This window comes from Molothrus ater, chromosome 6 (genome assembly GCF_012460135.2).
Source record: "Molothrus ater isolate BHLD 08-10-18 breed brown headed cowbird chromosome 6, BPBGC_Mater_1.1, whole genome shotgun sequence".
Classification (NCBI taxonomy): Eukaryota; Metazoa; Chordata; class Aves; order Passeriformes; family Icteridae; genus Molothrus; species Molothrus ater.
In genome coordinates, this window is record NC_050483.2 from 329026 (window position 1) to 348831 (window position 19806).

Here is a 19806-nt window from a genome sequence, read left to right on the forward strand (position 1 = left end):
CAACTGAAGTTTTGAAGAGGAAAAAAAGAATCTGTACAGAGTGCACAAAATAGCTGCCAAAGTTTCTGTGTAAATGAAGTTCTTTAAAACTACATATTCAACACAGAGAAAATGCACTGTACTAGGCATCCCATGTTTAAATAGCAAACTAATTTCAGTCATGCAATAACTCTATGCTCCAGTTTACCAATCCAGCCTATTTGAGTTTTCAGTCCATATTTAGGTGCATGCGATGATGCTACTGGGATCATCACTTTGTAGTATTTGCTTGATTAGAAAAGGTTTTCATTTCACAAGGCCACATCTCTGGCTGTTATGCCAAAACAGAGAGGAGAGGGAGGGTTATACCTAGAACTCAATTTAAGAAGAGCTCCAGTACAATGAAATCACAGCATTCATTCTCAATGTTTAGTTGCACAGAAAGTCTGTTCAAGATGTCTTGTGAGTTCTCTGTGACAGACACATCACAGCTGACCACATAATCTAACCAAGAGAAGCCCTTGTTTCTGTAAACGCTTTACAATCCACAGCACACCAGTAAAGCAAGATCAAATGCCTTAATTGACTCAGATTTTTCAACTAGAGCCACACACACAGACACAAAAAAAATCTTTAACAGCGACCCAACCAAATGAAGAACTCTCCTTTCTAAAGGGCTGTACTTACACACACAGACACTTATGAAAATTAAAGTGAATCTTCTGAAAATCTGTCAATTGTCCCCAAAGTCCTCCTCAGCACCCAGAGCCACCTAAAGGCCTGAGAGCCGACTTAAACTTCATGGAAACACCTAAAGACAACAGTTTATGAACTAGCACAATATGCCATCAGAATCCTGACTCCCAAAGAATGTCAGGAAGCATCCTCTGATCTCCTACTAGAAAGAACCCAAAATGCAAAAACATAAATTGAGAAGACTAGGTTATTTGATTTGTTCAAGATGTTCTCCTTTTTCTTTCTGACAACACTGACAGGAAACTAATGGCACTCACTTCCTACACCATGTTCCAACCTCTGTAAACATGAAATGTTTCTTTACTTGTCAAAGTACTGTCTCCAAGCCTGAATTCGGGAATCAGCTCCAACTCTTCAAAGATGAAAGACAAACTAAACCCTCAGTCAAAGGAGGAAACTACTCTGATAGGCCCTGCTACCACACAGATAAACGTCTGAGAGACGAGCTTGGCAAGTACACAAGTTGGATAAACTCAGATCATTTAAGAGGGTCATAACTTGAAAAAGAAGGCTGGCATTTGAATACCACTTTAAAAATCACAGCAGCATGGGAGGTCGCAGATGTCTCTGTCTTTTCATGGATGAAGAGCCATCCCAGAAACAACTACTTTCACAGACTCACACATATATTTAATATATTGAATTTTATCTAATGATTTTGTGAATCTCTTGCTGTTTTCTGATTGAAAAAGGGCTCAGTAATCCAGGTTGTGTCTCAGTTAAGATTTTCCAGTAATGGATATCTGTGAATTTAGTTTCCAATCTCTACTAAACCACTTACCAAATGCAGTAATTTTTTTGTATGCTAAGCAAACATGTTATTTCAATACATTGCTCTACAGGAAAAAAAAAAAAACATTAGCAGGAACTTCCAATTACAATTCCAATCAATGGAATTAAGCAGGCATCTCTGATGATAAAGCCTTTCTTTCCTTTATTTGGCTGAAAACTCTTGGGGGAAGCAACTTTCTTCAGCCAGTCTCTCACAAGAAATAAAAATAATGATTACAGACCATCAGCTACCTTTTGACTGGTGAACAAGTGCATTTGATGTCTTGTCCTCAGTAAACAGGTCATGGCCTGTGGCCAGGCCTCCTTCCCACCTGCTCCTGCAGGTACAGAATGATGGCAGGGAGCAAAGGCCCAAAGGTGGCCCATGAGCAGTACTGCCTGAGGCAACACTAGGTAGGCACATTCATCTGCTCAGTTAGTACCCAAAAGGAAAGATCAGTTCCATTTCTCCTGTGGGAAGAAAGCCTGCTACCTGCAGCACATCACTGCAAATATTATCTGGAGGTCCTCCCTATATTAACTTTACATACCATGCAAAACTGTATCCAGACACGAGCCTGATATTAACTCCTGGCAGACTGACTCCTTGCAGTTCCATCAATTAGTAGCAGAGATTTATTAAACAGATGTCAGCTGGCTGCACACCTGGGCCAAGAAGTCTCCTTCCAGAAGACTGGCTGGTCATGGCATCAGCCTGGAGTTGATCACACACTGCTTACCTGAGCCAAAAACCCCACAGTTTTTTTCCGAAATCATCTGTGTCTCTTCAGCTCATACATTTCCTAGTTAAGAAATTAATGTTTATATAAATCCATTGCTTCATTTGATCTTTATGACCAGCGGCCAAGACAGAAATTCACTCTCCTCTTCCTATTGCTCATTCTATAAAATAAGTCACAGACACCAAATCAAAAGATACCACTGAGATAATAAGGGATAGACATTTTGTTGTCTGATTGCTGCTTTGTTCTATGACCTCTGAAGAAAGCAAATCTTTCATTTATTACCAATTAACACAATCAATTAATAACTTTGATTTATCTCCATGAAAGCCTTTGAAACTCATTGAGAGAGACCCATTTTTCAGCTCCATTCAGATTTCAACATGTCTTCCTAAGAAAAGTTACCATGAGCAGGTTTACAATTAAGAGAAAGGATCAAGTCAGAAAGGGTTGCAAAAATAGTTGCAGAGACAGATTCAGACATGCTGTTTGTTCTCACAAGTACCTAAGTTTCATTTTGGTTCTATCCCTTATTTGACTGCAGGTCGATTCACAAAAGCAGCAGTGTTTCACATCAAAGCTCTGCCATTGTGAAAACGCCTTCCTAGGAAACAAAACTGCTTTACAAAGACTGCAGTGTAGCCGTATCTGCTGATTTCATTAAGTGGCAGTAACAAGAAGGTAGATAGAGTAAGTCAGCACAACCACCCTGTCTGAAAAAATACCCCTATGTCAGCTGAAGACATCAATACCTGCACTAAATGATACATGCTCAGGCGGAACAGGCTGCTGACAAAAAGAAGAATGAGCTGGAAATTATGCCAGAGAGTAGGAGGAAAGGCTTTGATCATGTTCTCCAGTGCCTGACCCTCTGATTTCCCAGCCCAGAGAGGAAGGAACAGGCCATGATTACAGAGGTGATGCCACAGCTGTGCCTTGCCTCACTGTGCAAGGTGGACTCATGATGTACATCTGAGCAGACCATCATTAAAGGCAAAACAAAGCTCAGCTCTCTCATGGGGCCTAATGGCCTCAAACTCTGGCTCTGGCTCCCAGCACTCAAAAGATCTATATTCTATTTCCTGCAGGCAGTAGCCTTTCAGCTTTCTGTGGAAGGAAGGATCTTTTCATCCTTTTCCTCTGCAGGTGCCCTTCATCTGTTCAGCAATCCATACCCTCTTGCCAGAGGCCATTCTGTGTGACAGGTAAAAATCCCAGACTGGCATTGGATCACAGAGCCATGATAGTGTTTAGAAGTGGAAAAACTTCACCTAAACTTTGTCACACAGCAAGATACACAGAGGAAAATCACACTTTTAAAATCTATTGTAATTCATGAAAACACTATCAGCATTCTCAAAAACTGCAGTTTGACAATTCCTGTCTTGCAAGGCTGCTTCCAAGCAGGACCCTGCTATAAATCCTGTATCAGATGAGTGAACCTGCAAATGAAAACATCCTTGTTTGCATGGTGTGGTGAAACACTGACAAGCAACAGTAGAAGCAGCTCACCAAGATGCACCACTGCATCAGCCATGGAGAAAAGTACACTCAGAAGACAAAAATTGAAAGTTACAGTGACAGATCTTCCCTCAAAGAAGTTATTTTACTTATTCTCTCACCTCCCAAAAAAATCACAATACTGCTGGCAAGGTGTCAACATCAATATAGCTTTGTGCTGAAAAGCGAACTTCACTCTTTTGAATATTCAAGTTAATTCCTCTTGGCATTCTAGTCTTGTTCCCAAAGAAATGACTTTAGCAGAAGTGCTCCTAAGAAAAAATGCAGTATCTAAGTGGGTTAAATCCTGCTACTGCTGCTTACTTACAGCTTAGTACATCATACTGAAGTTGCCTGGGCTCCTCAGAGAGACTGACAGAGCCTGTCAGACACTGTCTGCACAGATGACAGAGCAGCAGAGCCATAATCTTAAGAAAAAATAAACCTGATGCGAACTCCATACAAAACACACAACCATCCTGAGAGGATTCAGTCCATATCCAGTCTTTGCATACCCCAGCACACTCTGTAGTCAGTGTAAACACTGGGCAGATGTAAACACTGTAGACAGACAGGGAATGGGAAAAAACCCCAACAAAAGAAAGGTGATCCTCTCCTCAACAGCTGTCAAGAAATGAGGATAACACTATGAATAGTATACAATAAGACAGAACTTTAAGGATTAAACTGTGTATGACAGCACATATAGAAGGAAATGCTAAAATTCTCTCAATTTTAAAATTTTTTAGAACTTGAAACACAATTTATATGTTATTAATTCATATGCTGCCTTTACTGCGTTTCAAGCAGCCAATACACGCACATAATGCTATAAGCTATTACATGCTACTAACATATATTTTCATTTGTTACTGTTAGGAGTCTTTTCTGATAAATAATCCCATGCTTGTTGTGCATATTAGGGTGGAAATTCGGTCCAGTTCTGCTGCTTAGTGTAGGTGTAGAAGAAGGGATTACAAATGGCCTCACATTGGTAAATCACAGTTGTACTAATTACCAAAGAACAGCCTTGGCCTTAATGGGTCACAGCTATGACTAATAAAGATAAGTGTGATAAAAGGGGTGGGTTGGCTGGTCAGGGAGAGCCTGGAGGAACAGGACCTAGAGGAAGAAGGAATGATCCAGAGAAACAAAACACAGAAGAGAGCTGCTGCTGCTTCAGAAGCTCTGCTGTGAGATCAAGCTGGGTCTGATGGAGTTAGAGCCTGCATTCACAGTCGATCTAGGTAAAGCCTGTGCTCAGAGGCAGTGAAGAAATCCTTGCAGTTGTGTTCCAGCAGGAACAGGCAGCAGTCAGAGTCTGTCAGAGACACCCACAGCAGGAGCTTGCTGCAGTCAGTCAGGATGGCTGAGCTGTAAAGATGAATAAACCAGGCCCCTCTCCACGTTGTTAAATGAGGGTCTGTGTCTTGGCTCATTTCAACCCCTAACGAGAGGTCTGCTGCAGCACTTGGCACCCAACAAGGACAGGCCTCCATGTAGAGGATGTGGATGCTTCCTGCCCTGGCAGACTTTCATAACCCAACAGCTCCTAAAAAGTTATCTCACACAAGTTACTTAACACCGAAGATCTCTGGAGATGACTCTCAAAACGTGCTCAGCGCTAGAGGGCAGTGTAAGAAACAGCAACATTTGGGTCCTAAGAGAAATCTGAGGGTTTTAAGACTTCTCAAGAGCTTGTTAAAGAGCCCTCAGAACTACAAACCAATAAACTACTAATTAACCAGCAAATTCCATTATAGTGGTTATTTCCTATAGGTAAGAAAAATGAAATTTTTATTATGCTATTGAGTCAATGCTAAACTATTTGATTTGGGTGCACACAAACAACACTTTATAGGAATGAGGCCTTTATAAGGGCTCTATATTTCTTCTGTATGCACTCCATCTGGCCTATTCTGATCTGAAAACACTATAAATCCTGGGCACTGTTGTTCCTACTAGATATGTTCTTACTACAGCCTATTAAATTCCCCTTTAGCCATAACTGTGCCATGGATATGAATCAGGCCAGACAAGTCCATGCATCATTCTGGCAAAGTTAACATAAAGTTACTACAAGCCTGGACAATTTGAAAACAGAGTAAAGGCTTCTAATTTACTGGAATGGGATTATCTAAAGAAATACAAATTTCCAAGTACAACCCATTTCCCCTCAGATGAAGACATAGAACTCTCTGACAGGTACCAATACTGCACTTTTAAGGTTTTCTGTATCCATTGACATCAATATTTTGTCAGGGACCAATTTTGTTTTCTCCAATGTATAAAAGGCAGATTTTCAAAAAACACACTATGAGGATATTAAAAACTAAGGAGTACCAAGTTCCAAGTCTTTTGACTTTCTAAAAGGCACCTTTCAGCTTGTCCTAAGCAATACCTCTCTGCATGCCTTCTACTTGGAAACCAGATTTTAAGACAGTATCAATTCATTTAAAGCAACATATAATTTCTTAACTACAGACCTCCAAGATAAAGAGTGGTCAGAATAATTATTTATAGACTATAATTTAAAGGATTACCTTTATTGACTATAACGTAAAGTTTCATTAAAAGAAGTAGGTATTTAATGGCAAAGTTATTTTTCTCATTTCAAATAATTCTGTACTTAAGGCATTAATTTTAATCTGTAGACAAACATTCCACAATTTTTGGAATAACAGTCTAAAAATACAATAACAATCTGCCAAAAACTGCCTGAAAATTGATTTGGTGAATTTATTCAGTTGTGATACACAAATCTCAGTATCACAAACTGAAGTGTAAGTGCCCTGAACTAGCAGTGGTACCCATAAAGGAAAGAGAAGAATGAGATGGGCACTATTACCTCCCTAATTTTTCAGACAAGCAGAGTTGACAGCCTTGTTTCAGGTCATGGTTCTAGTTAGGAGGAATAAACCCCCCTGCAATGCTGATTAAATCAAATTGTCAAGGAAGATGCTAAACCAATTTAAGCCAATAATCTCTGATCTGTGCAATTTTGTAAGTATTACTGCACTGGCCTAAAATGTTTCCTGTCTTGGATAAAAAAGACATGTTATCATCACACATAACCGCTATTCTTTTAATCAATTGTGATAATATTTTCAAAATGCCCAGGAAATTTTATCATGGTGAACCCTATACAAATTAAAAGAAGACACAAATTAAACCCCAATTTTGCAAAACCAACAGTTTTTCATTAGGTTCACTGATTACACTGAGTATTTTTTCCACATAAGATTGGAAGACAACAGAATTTCACAGATGAGACCAGTTTGCATGCTGGAAACAGAGCTGTGCCAAAAATTGAGATTGCTTCTACTTGATGCTGAGGCACAAAACTGAATTTCTAATGACAACTTTCCTCACTTCCTTATCACTGTGAAAGGAAGTGGAAACAGGGGAGATCTACATGTAAAGTGCAGTTTGCAAAGGCTCCACATTAGGGCTTGGGGTCTCAGACCTCTCAAAGACAAAGCACAGGGAGTCCTCAGCAAGACAGATGATAAGAAGGTTCACAATATCCCACTGATTGTAACTGCACGTGTTCCTAAATTTAGGCATCTGCTAATGGGCTCACTAAGAAAGTAAACTCATCTGCATTTAATGAATAGCAGCCCACATTTTTCTTGGGGATTAGTGGTGTTTGCATCAGTGCAGCTGAGAGGCTTTAAAAGCTCCGTGTGTTTTATATCATAAACCCAAGTCTGTGTCACCTGGAGTAAACATGAAAGGCATTTAACTATTTTGAAAACCATTTTGCCAGGAGCTGTCAGGCTGTGACACAGCTAATTAGTCATATACATACAGCTTTTCTTTTTATACAGAGCTGAGTAATCACACCAAAAGTAAAGTTCACACAAGGAAACAACTAACTCTCTTCTACAGTCACCCAACTCAAAGCACTGAAAATAGGCTTCCTCTTTCAGTAATCACACAAACTGATATTTTTCTCTGCTTGCCAGGCTATACTGAGCTCCCTCAGATTAGTTCTACTTCAAAAACTTCCATTCAGTTCTTTCAGTCCTCTGAGGAATTTTGTTTGGCCACTTCTTCACAAACACAGAGGTTTTAAAGAGCAACAGCTCCCTCACTCAAGGCATCCTTTCCTTTTTTCCCAAGTGCTTCCAACATTAGACGTTGTAAGCTGCTCCACCCCTTCCACCACCCAGCAGCTTATTACACAAACCCTCAGCTACGTGGGCCTCTGCTTGACAGGGCTCCCACTTAAAAAGTTCTTCTCAAACACTTGCTAGCATTATTGCACTGTGGAGCTACTTCCCACTGCCAGGAATTTTCCTAAGCTGCCCCAAGAGACAGAGATGAGTGTCAGTTTTAAAAGGAACACGAAGAATTATGAAGAACAGGGCTGCTTTGAAGAGCCAGCACACTCTTCTATAAAAGCATCTTCCATTCTCAGGTGCCACTGCCCTTGCCATGCTTAAAGCACTGGGTATAGACAAATGCAGCAGCAGGGAGCAGGTGTATTTTAAAGGTTTGTAAACTACACTTCAATTAAAAATTTAAAAAAAGTCAACTAAGCATAATACAGCTTTTCCTCTTGGCAGAAAAACATGAATGACAAATGAAAAGCATTCTCCCATCTTTGATACCAAGTAGATGATTTGTGCTAATGTTAACATCAATAATACACTGAGCCTATCAAGATGTCAAGAATTCTCCTGGACATAGTAGGAAAAATTTTAAAAAATGCAATCAAATTAAGTTCTCTGGTTTTCACAGGTATTGGGGTAAATGATGTGAGATGATACTTTAGCTTAATTTTGGAAATAGGCCAGTGAGTCAAAAACATGCTGAGAGGAGCCAACAATTCACGTGGACAAGCAGCAGTCTGCATCAACAGAAGGCAAAGAGGAACTTCTAGATGGCACCCAGCAAATACTTTGGTTTGCTATTATTCTCAGCTCACTCTCTATCCTACAATGAAGAACTTGGAGAGGTATCTATTACCTGAGAATTTTCCTCTATTGTCTTAATTTAAGAAGGGCAAAAAATGGCTTCAAACTTAGAGCATTCTGCATTTCCTTTGCAAATTTAAAAAGCAGAATAGCTTCAAAAAATCTTTTCGAAATTGCATTAGGTAGACTGTTCCTCTGCTTCAGTTATGTGAAGAATGGGAACATCTGGCTGGCTGGTGATTTCTGGTTTGTTTTTTTGGGTTTTCTTCTCTGATTTTTTTTTTTTTTTTTAGGTCATCACAGTCCAGTCAGAATTTTAATTAAAAAAAAAAGGAAACAAGAAAACCCCAATAAAACAAGACTAAAAATAGCTCAAACCCAAAATACATCTAGATTAGAGAATGAAACAAACTTAAAGCTGGAAATACAGTTTTAAACAGAAATAAGAAGCAAGAGGGAAAAAAAGGAAGCCAAGAAAACCTGGACTTACTGCCAAAATAGGAAAGTAAATTAAAATAATGGAAAATTTAATTTATTATGCAAGATACAATAGACAGTTTAGTTAGTAATTTCTCCTCAAAAGACTACAGATTTCCCTGCAGATCTGTGACTTTAGTGTGAGAAGCATTATTGAAAGGGTCAGAGATTCACAAATCAACCTCTTGCAAATGTGCTAAATCAACACAGAAGAAGAGAAGTAGAAACATCTTCTAAGGTTTTATATTTATTACCTCTCCTGCAACATAAACCAAAGTTAAACTTTGGTAAAATTCAGACACATCTTTCTTCTTCCTGTCCTCACACCACACCTGATTATGAGCTTCTGGTAAACCCACAAAGCAAAAAGGATGAGAGGAAGAAAAGCTCCATCCCTTACTGGCACATATTTTGGAGTTGTGCAAGAATTTTCTTGTATTTTTTTAATAACCCTGTGTATTACGCATCCTGAAGAAAAAATCAACTTGTTCATTTTGTCTAAGATAAAAATCAAGAGTCCTTATTAAGAATGGTTCCAGCCCTCACCAGCACAGCATCCCAATTGAATCCAGGTCAAAGTAGCACTCTGCCTCTTGCACTGCACCCACAGAAACATCCACATCTCACTGAGTCACTGTGTGCAGTGCTAAGAGGCACAGCTGCAGTGGCATCCATGGCAAAGCTGCTTAAGTGAGTGGGAACAAAGGAGTTCCTACTGATTTCTGCCAGGTAAAGATTTAGGAGAGCATTTAAAATATTCTACTAGAGGTAAAATTCTCATCTAAGCTATATTAAAATGGACAGGAGTAGAAGTTGCTTTATTTTTAAAAGCTGCAGAAGCATACCACAGTTACATTTCATGTGCATTAAATAGAGGAGAGCACTTAGGAGATAGCTCATATACACATAATCCCAGAGAGGTGCTTACTAATCCTAGCTGCTCTAAACTGAAACAGAATTATCTAGGAGTGTTAGCAAACATCAGCAAAACATCAACCTAAAAAAGGGATAATTAAAACAGACTTTCACCAGTTTTGTAGAATATCTTTAGTACTAGACAACCAGGGACTTTATTATTTATCATCATTACTTGTAGTAGAGACTATTTAGGATAGATACCAGAAGAATATTTTCTGATAAAACAGCTGAGAATTGTGAGATATTCAATTTTGAATTTATACAGTGCTTTTAGGAATTGTTAAGCACGATACCAGATTTCATTAATCCTGAGGTCATGTCCAAAATGAGCAGTGGGTTTTTCATTTCTCCACCTGCCCTGCAGGTGTTTGAAATCCACAGGGCTTGCAAATTAATTACTGACCAGTCACTGGGGTGGGATGGGCTAATCAAACTCTATTTGAAAAATAAAAGAATGAAAAATTCATTTTACCATAACAGTCATTATATTAACTGCACAGTGAAGGAAGAAGTTCTAGAAGCAGCCAGCTCTGAACAGAAGACTAGGGAGAAGCTGATGTCTCTTTGAAATAACTGTTCATCAATAAAACAGTGATTTTCTATATTCAAAGTGCAAGTAATTTTCTCTAACAGCAAATGAAGTTTCTTAACAGTTTGTTTCCAATTAATCTTTGCTCCTGGAGGAAAGCAGCCCTTTAATACTTTGACACTTAAACACAGTTGGCAGTCAAGTAAAGGTAACAGCAGTAAAAGCTCCAGAAATTTTGTAAACAAATCCTAGCTTGAGGCAATGTCAGAGAATTAAATGTTTTACCTGGAAAATGGAGTATGGAATATTTTCATCCAATAAAAAGAAATAATTATGAGATTAATTTAAACAAATTAGAAAGCAGGAGGGACTTTCTCTGGCAGGAGAACTAAGGCTCATTGCCTTAGTCCTAACAAACAACTCCAAACCTTAGCCACAAGAAATTTCCCAACCCCCCATAGTGCTACTTCATGTCCCTGGGGAAGGGGATTTGGTAAGCCTGCTGAGGAGGCATAGCTTCTTCCATGGGCAGAGCCACAATTTGGCTGGAATTTTGTAATGCCTCTACTTCCCTGTCCACCTGACTAAAATGCACTTACGCAATCTCTTTCCCTGTTTAGCCAATGGTCATTGTGTGAAAGAGGTCAGCAGGTGCACAAGAGTTGGAGATTTTACTCCCAAGTTGCTTTTGCATGTTAAGTTCACTTACCACAAAAATCTATAATTTGCATTATTAAGAGCTTAATGCTCCCAGCAAGTTTTGGCTGGGTTACCGAGGGCCAAAAAACTTGCCAATGCTTATTGAAACACTCCTGAAAGGAACAGACACTGACACCAAGGGAACTCCTACACTAGTTTGGCTCCATCCCAGTTTTGGAAGAGCAGCCTGCTAAAAGGTTCAGTGGAGCAGTGTTTCTGACTGTTATCAGCATCTCTCTGCAGCTGCATCTCTGCCAATGTAGGAGTCTAAAAAACACATGCAAGGAAACACTGATGAGATCTCACTCATCCTTTATGATTTACATGAGAGTAGGCTGCTCAGAATCAGAGAATTGAGCAAAATCTTCTATGGTTTCTTCTCCAATAAATGTTGGTACAGAAGGTTCTGTCCCTTCAGACATTTGCATTGATAACGCTTCTTTGTTAATGCACTTTCCTGCCAAAGACCTAGCAAGCTGGGAAGGAAGGGGTGTCTGTTTTTCCACCACCACTTTTTTTGGCTTAATTTACCACCAGGTTCTCCAGTTCTCTAATACTCCAAGAAGTGGAAGCACAGACACCAGATTTCCACTCATTTAGGTCCTCAGCGTCACCTAGTGTCAGTGGAAGATTTGTCATTGGTACTCTCCTGTATACTCTCCGGTCTAATTTTACACAATCTTCATAAACCAAACTGTCCACAGCCAGCAGCACATCCTTTGGCCTCCCATGGAGGATGATGGTTGAATTGGGAACTTAGACTAAGACTTAAGCTACTTTTCTCCTCTTGCTGCTCATAGTACCCTTCCACAGGGGTAAAGGAAAAAAGAGGATTTAGTTTTCTTCCTAAAATAATTCCTTGATTATCTCTGCACAGCTGAGCTCTCACAGAAAAGCCAGAACGTTTTCCCCATGGATCTCATTTTGCCATTGTAAAACAGGAATAGCAACACATCACCTGCCTTGCAGAAGTATTAAAACAAAGCTACACTTCAGAGCTGCTCAGTACCAGCCATCACTGAAATGCTTACAAAACCAATAAAAATCTTCTTTCTTCTCATCAGCAAAGACAATAAAGATCAGCCACTTTTCACAAATTCCTCTGCATCAGCAGACAGGCTGCATCAGCCCCAGTGTTCAATTGCTTGCTGTCCCACAGGAAGTTAATCCTGACAATGCTGTTTCTGCTGTTTCCAAGCCACCAGGCTCCAACACTCCCTGCATTACAAGGAGCAGATGTTTATGTTACAATTCCATTTCCTTAACTAGTATCAGAGGATTGGTTTTCTGTGAAAGGAGATTTACTAGATTTTTCCAGCCTCTTTAGAGTGTGGCTTGTGAGGAATATTAGATCTTTCAGTAGCACCATTTTCCCTGCAAAGAGTCATGTGGACTCAGATATTCGTTGTCTTACAGCCTGGTAAAAATTTGCTTCTGTGAACAACAATTGTTACCAAGAGGATTTCCATTCCCAACTGACCGAATCATACAGCAGGTTAGAATATACTGCAGGCAAATAATTTTGTTCAGGCAAAATTCCTCCTTTAAACTGCATCTTTTAGCCCTAACAACACGTGCACTTCTTTGCTTAATTACACAGCCTGCTTTACCCCTCTCTTTTCCCATTCCCATTTCTGTGTTTTCTTGCTCACAGGTATGCAAACCATCTGTGCACTTAACATGGCCTAATGACTATCTGCAAATCTGTTCCCTGAAAGTGATTCTACAAAGCTGGGAGACCAAACAGTAAATAGTAGCAGCTACTAAGTGTTACGATTTATTCTTATGATGCTAGAACATTCAAAACTTCTCTGAAGTGTTCCTGAAAAGATACATACATTTTATTTTCATAACACTAGCACAGTGTAGAAACATATACTTATTTTATCACTTCTTTTTTGGTAAAATTTAAGTGTTTGGGATAATGAAAGAAACTCCAGGGAATTTACATGCTCCATTTATATGCAGAGGAACATTCCAGAGTCAAAAGATACATCCTTGGCCCACAAAACACCAAAGCATGTTTACAGAGTCTCTGAAAATGTCTGTCTTCAAATTTTCACACTGTTTTCTCTTAGGCTGTATTTTGGGAATCTGGTTTAGAGATTTACATTAAATTCTTCTTGTTATTTTTTAAAATTAAAATGTACAAGGGTATACCTAAGTGAGATGTTACTTATAAAGTCATACCACAAGGCAGAACTTAAGTAAACAGCACTAATTATACTACAGGCGAAACACTGACATAATCTGCCTTGGAATACTACTGATGTAAAGAACAAGTGCAGCTTTTCAACCACAAACAAGTGCTGCAACTGGAGCAAAGACAAACTTCTGACCAAAGCCAAAACCTGTCCCATAAGAAGAGCCCCCTTTTCCACGTTTTGGAGGGAAAAAAACCCCTAAATTAAATACATATCTCTTTTCTCTTGGAATAAAAGGACACTTTACATACCACAGTTTTGCTCCTTCTTGTGTTTTCTGCAGTGACTACTCAGATCTTCTACTGGGGACCAACTCAGCCCTTGCTAATGTTTAATTTAAATACTAATTGCTAAACCACCCTTTTGAAACAAACATTCATTAATGGAGAAGATAAAACATAAAGGAACATTGAAACAGTAATTCCAACGTTGTTTTAACATTTAAGGAAACTGAGTTATTCTTTCACAAGTATCAGTTAAATGAACAGCTTTATATAAAATATATTCAAACTACAGAACTTACAAAATTATATCTCTTCAAGAGGTAACAAGACATACTGACAGAAGAAAACAGCACTGCAAACTAGGGAGGGATAACCCAAAACTTTGTTTCACTTGTCACTGGCTGATGGATGACTGTGTCTTGCCAATGCTTAACTGGATTTCTAAGGTCTAACTTTTAACATCATCATCTGTCTTTTAGCCATACTTGACAAAGAAAATTAATTCATTTGGATTTATGCAAGCTTCTTCACAGAATTTCAATGCATAAACACAGAATTCTATTTTTAAATTTAATATTTCCCATTAGAAAAGGAGAGTGAGGAATGAGATTTTGTCATATTTGTCACATAATTCCATTTGCTGTCATTCCTCTTTCAGTGATTACTATCTGCATAATTTAATAGTTCATTAACATATTACAGCCACTGAATCTCAAACAGCTGGTAATGATCCTATTTCAGCATCTGTTAGCACCCACTTGCTAAGATCTTATTCTTCCCATCTTCCATCTGAACCACCTCCAGCAGATGGGGGAGAAAAGTGTTATTAAAATTAAAACAGCAAGGCAGAAAACTTGCACTCTAAAAAGCAACACCCCAAATTTTCAGGGGGATGTTTCCAACCAACATAAATAGGTTTCTGTGCAGCTTTTAGTAATACTTTCTATATGCATTATTTAAAAACAACCATACAGGTTAAATTCTTGGGGCTTTTTTCTTCTCATGTTTTCAAATATTAAAAGGGTGTCTTCTCCTGTAAGGGAAATAGCTCTGTGCATCTAAAATCATTAGTATTTCTTTTATCTCAGATGCTGCCCAGGTCATACCCAAAGTATTAAATAAAAACTGTATTTACATTGGAGCCAAGAGTATAAGCACAGTTAACTGAGCATGAAAAAACATATGGATCCCTCAGCCAGGAAATCAAGCTTCATTTTCTGCCTCTCCCCCATCTCATTTTCCCTCTCTTCTTCCTCAGAGTAGCTTCCAAACAAGTCAGTGTTAGAAGCTGAAATATTTATCCTACAGACTGTGAAAAACTAGCTTTGGAGGACTGAAGAGCCCACAAGGACATTTGCAATTTCCTTGTAATTGCTGTTGATTCTCCATGATAAATCCAGGCAAAGTCAGGACTCTTTCCAAGGTCAGGGAGGCCACTGTACATTATTATTAAGATTAATGCCTATTTACACAAAGTCATATCTGATAATTTATTCCCACAGATCAAGAAAGCAAATTACTCTGTAGATGATAAAAACTCCCTAAAATATTTGCAATTTCTCTGTTTTCACAAAAAAGAACCTGACCCTTAGTCTTCATCTTAGCAACAAAAACAGTATCACGAAGGCCACGTGAATCTCCAGTTTCAATTTAAACAGCCTTTGATATGCAAACTTACAATTTTCACAGCTTATTTTGCGTTCAGTGCTTAATGAAAATTGACTCAGATACATTTTCCTGTAGCAGTCATAGAACATTGGGTTTTTTTGGCTAAAAACTGTGTCTCAGGGTCATAGAACATTTCATCTCCCATCGGAAGAGACCCGTAAGGATCACCAAGTGCACCTCCCTGCTCCTGGCAGGACTATTAAAACTAAACCTGACTGAGAACATTGTCCAGGTGCTCCCTGAGCTGCAGGCCTGGTGCCATGACCTCTTCCCCAGGAAGTCTGTCCCAGTGCCCAGCCACACCTGTGCTGAGCTTACAGAAAGTGACGCTGCAAACGTGCGCCTTGCACTTCCACCCACGTGCAAGTCTGTGATATGCAGAGAAATGTGGCTATTAGGCTGCCTTTCCTAACCCTACAGGCTGCCATGAATGTCAGCTTCTGGGTCACTCATTTTTACATCAACATTGAACATCAGATAGTTCTGAATGTGTAAAAAAAAAGGAATGTCCAGTAGGAAGGGATCAGGGAACTTGTTCTGAGCAAAGAAACTATTGCAACCAAGACACTGAAGAAAAAAGATATGGATGAGAGCCACAAGAAATATTGGGCCTTATTACAGAAGAAAAATAATACCATTTTTAAGGGTACATGTATTGGAGGTCTATTATATACCAATTTAAACACATATTAATTTATGCCTTACTGATTAGGTATATCAGAATCTATCATGGTATTCTACTACTTCAGAAGATTTTGCTAGCTACATTTAAAAAATGTTATTTGGAATAGTAAAGGGTAGATTCAGCAGAGCATTCCCACAATTTCTACAATGAAAACATTTTTCTAATCAGTTAAAATTCATTGAAGCAAATATATTCATGCAAGCTTTTAGCTTACGCGTAGAGGAGATTAATTACTTGGATGAAAATTCAAAAACTTCTGGAAAGATCATTACTCTTTCTGTGAAATTAAATACCAAACTGTTCTCTTAATAAATGGAAGTCTTCAGGAAAAGCCAATGAGAAACTATTGAATGAGAATTTAGATTAGCTTTGAGAATTCTGTCTTCAAGTTAGGGAAGCCGTTTGCATTCCTAATGGCCACTAGCACCATCAAGCTCAGTTCTTAATGAGGGCAATCCAGCCTGGAAAACCAACTGGTAACTCAGAAGAAGCAGCTTTTAAGTCAGGAATGCTCTCTGGTGACACACTACTGATAATGTTTTTTATGTCAAGGGCTAGGAGAGACGCAGAACATGCAAAAGCCAGAGATTTTATCTGTAAGGTTGGACTATCAGATGTGCACGGCACTCCCCAGAATACAGAGGGAAACATTACTTGTTTTTAGTAGTCACTGAGTGCAATTATCTATCCTCTACCTTACAAAAATTAAAGTGATCTATAGAAAAAAAGTATTAAAAGCATTTTCCATGGGTTTGACTACTCTACTTATGCTTCTTTTTAAGAGCCCATAAAGCAACTTGTGAAACTATGGTCCCCCATGCTGAGCAACTTGGTGATGGTGCTGACACATCAGCTTACTAATTAGCACATACTCTCCAAGTGCAGCTATGCTTTGCTTCTTTTTAGAAGTCTTTGCCAATAGAAATCTTTCTATAGCTCTGTGATGTTCTTGATGCACAGTTAAAACCTTTACCATATTTATTACCTATCCTGAAGGTAATTCATGACAACAAGCTTTCTAAGGAGTATTAATGTTAATTGTTATTGCTCAAGCCTTAACTCTGATTAGAAAATTTTACTTGATGGACATGAAAAAAAAGTTTCATACTGTTTTAAAGCTTTGACATGGTAATTAGTAAGCAAAGCTCCACTACACAAGGTATGTTGTCACTTTCCTGTAGTTTCAAACAAATATGTTTCCCTTCCAAAAGCAGAAAAGCTGCTTTTGTTGTCCTGACATTTCAGTGAAAAGTTCCCCCATTTTCTCCCCAGCTCTGAATAGGTTAGTAAGAAGCCTATACTCCCACATGTGCTACAGAAACCTCATCCCCCTAATCCCCCAGCTACTCTTCAGTTTGCAGATATGCTTTACAGTCACAATATTTGTTTTTAAAATTCCTTCTCCTCCCATCTGAACTTCTATCCTCCACCTGAAGCTCATCTCTTTACAAACACTGTTCTGCCAACTGTCCTCTCTGGGGCACGTATCACTATTTAGACTGGCTTTCTCATGGTTCTTTTCCTTGATTCTCCTGTCAGGTTCCCAGTCTCCTTTGGAATGATGCCTGTTCTCCCCTGAGGAGATCAGGATCTCATTTTGGTACCTATGCCTGCTTTGTACATCACTCAAAAACATAGCGGATGTAATTTATTGGAAAGAGCCAGGGGAGATTTCACAAAAACAATACAGGAAGATGATAAATCCTTTATTCCCAGGACTCTCAGACTAATCCAGCTTAGAGATCATTTTAGGTCAAAGAGAAGCCAAGCCTCAGTGTGTAAATTAAGGCAGAGAGACACACTGGCTTCTCTTTCCCTTCAGGCTCTGTCTCCTGCAAGCGCTGTATCCCCCAAAGGAACCACCAGAGCAAACAGCTCTGCTGGGGGGTGGGGGAGCTCAGTTCTTTTGCAGATTCCTGCCATCTGCAGCTCCTCCTTCCAGGAACAGGAGTGCCTTAACTCCCACTGTAGCATGAGGACAAGGACAGGAGGGCCAATGTGATGCCAGAGTCCCAGTTCTGCCCAGCTTACCGTACATTTTGTCTTCACACATGGACAGAGATTTCAGGGTACCATTCTGAAAACAGTGCAGCTTGTTAAAATTCTCTGCCAAGTCCTGTAGGACATGCCAAACAAGAGCCAGTATTGAATAAAATGCGGTGTTAAGAGCACTTGGTTGCATTTTATGAGACCAGCTATCAATTGTGCTTACTTGCAAAAAGTTTTAAAATTTACTACTTTTACTGATTCAGAAGATGGGCAGTGATCCATATTTTATTATCTGCTTATATTTTTGCATAGCCATCACTCTGGATAGCAAACAAAAGCTTTCAAGAAGGTACTATCCAACCAAAAAAAGACTGACAAGCTGAGAAAAAGTGACAACAGGATGAAGTTATTTTCCATGAGACACACCTGGCTCATGAAGGTGATCACATCAATTTGGCAGGTGGGTGGAAGAAGCAGCCAATGCAGACAGATAACCTATTACCTCTTCCAAAGAATCTTGAAGGTCAACCAAATACCCAGAGTGATTTTGAGGTGTTGTGATAGCTGGGTAATCCTCCTACAGGGAGCAACAGCAGTGAGCACAGCAGCAGGAGTTGGTGGCAGAAGCCTTTAACAAGCAGCCTTATTTTCATAGATCACTAATTGACATGAGTGCAACCTGTGTAGGTCAGATTTGCTGGGCTGCATTCAGTTTGTAATCCTTTCAACCATAATCCATCCATAATAACAACGCAAGTTTAGTGCTTTACCAGAACGTTTCCCCTTTTACACACAAAGCTGAAATCACTCATTAGCTGTAGCATTATTAAATCCTCACTGTTCAGTGACTTATCAGCAATGCATTCTGGCAAGTGCTCTAAGGAGCAACAGATTCCAATGCTCTCTTATAATCTCAAGCATCAGGACAGATGTTCTTAGTTTCTCTTCATCAGATGTACACACCTGCTACCTCTGTACAGCTGAGCTGTACTTGTGCTCCTAATGACACCCACTGGGAGCTGGGAATGCACAGCCTCAGCCAGTATTCCCTACTGCAAAACAAAGACATTGATTTTCCAGTTCAGGCAATAGCAGCAGGTTGCCTCAGCTTCTTGCCCAGTTTCATCTTCAGCAAGGCATTTGCATCTTTACAGTTATTAACCTCATCACTCCATGGTTTAAAATACCACTTTATTTTTCATTTGTAACAGAAAGCTCTCTATGTCTCTAACATTTTGCTTATGGTTCTTTAGTGGTTAAAGCATCATCGTTCAGGTGCTCAGATAAAGAAAAAAAACTCTTTATTCTTTTCAAGATTTATTGTTTAAAACTACAGGTATGTTTGGCATGTGAGTCCCACACTCTAAGTGATCAAAACACAGAAGTGTCATTAACCTCAAGGAGTAGAAAAAGTCTTCCAAAAAATTAAGTCTGCAGCTGCTGCTGAACTGGCTCATAATTAGCACGTGGCATTGGCATTAAGGCAATACATTTAAATCCGTTAAATAAATAATGCCTTTAATATGGTCCAGAAGAGGGATTTTTTGAATAAATTTTCTTCTTGCTCCTATTATTTATGATGAAACACTAGCCTGAGACCAGAAATAGAGAAAAAATGCTGAAAGAGTAAATGAGATACAGCAACTGGAATGAAAGAGCCTCAAGCATAATGCAGCAGTACCTAGCCAAAAGCTCTCTTCTCAACCTGCTGGACTATGCAAGGCTGTCAAAGCAAAATTTAA

General features: G+C 39.1%; 1 protein-coding gene across 5 annotated transcripts in view; it reads right to left on the bottom strand.

Annotated features, from left to right (window-relative positions):
* Positions 1-19806, bottom strand: part of GALNT18 (polypeptide N-acetylgalactosaminyltransferase 18) — a 230976-nt gene that overhangs the window by 130915 nt on the left and 80255 nt on the right. The gene's annotated exons all lie outside the window — the stretch shown is intronic.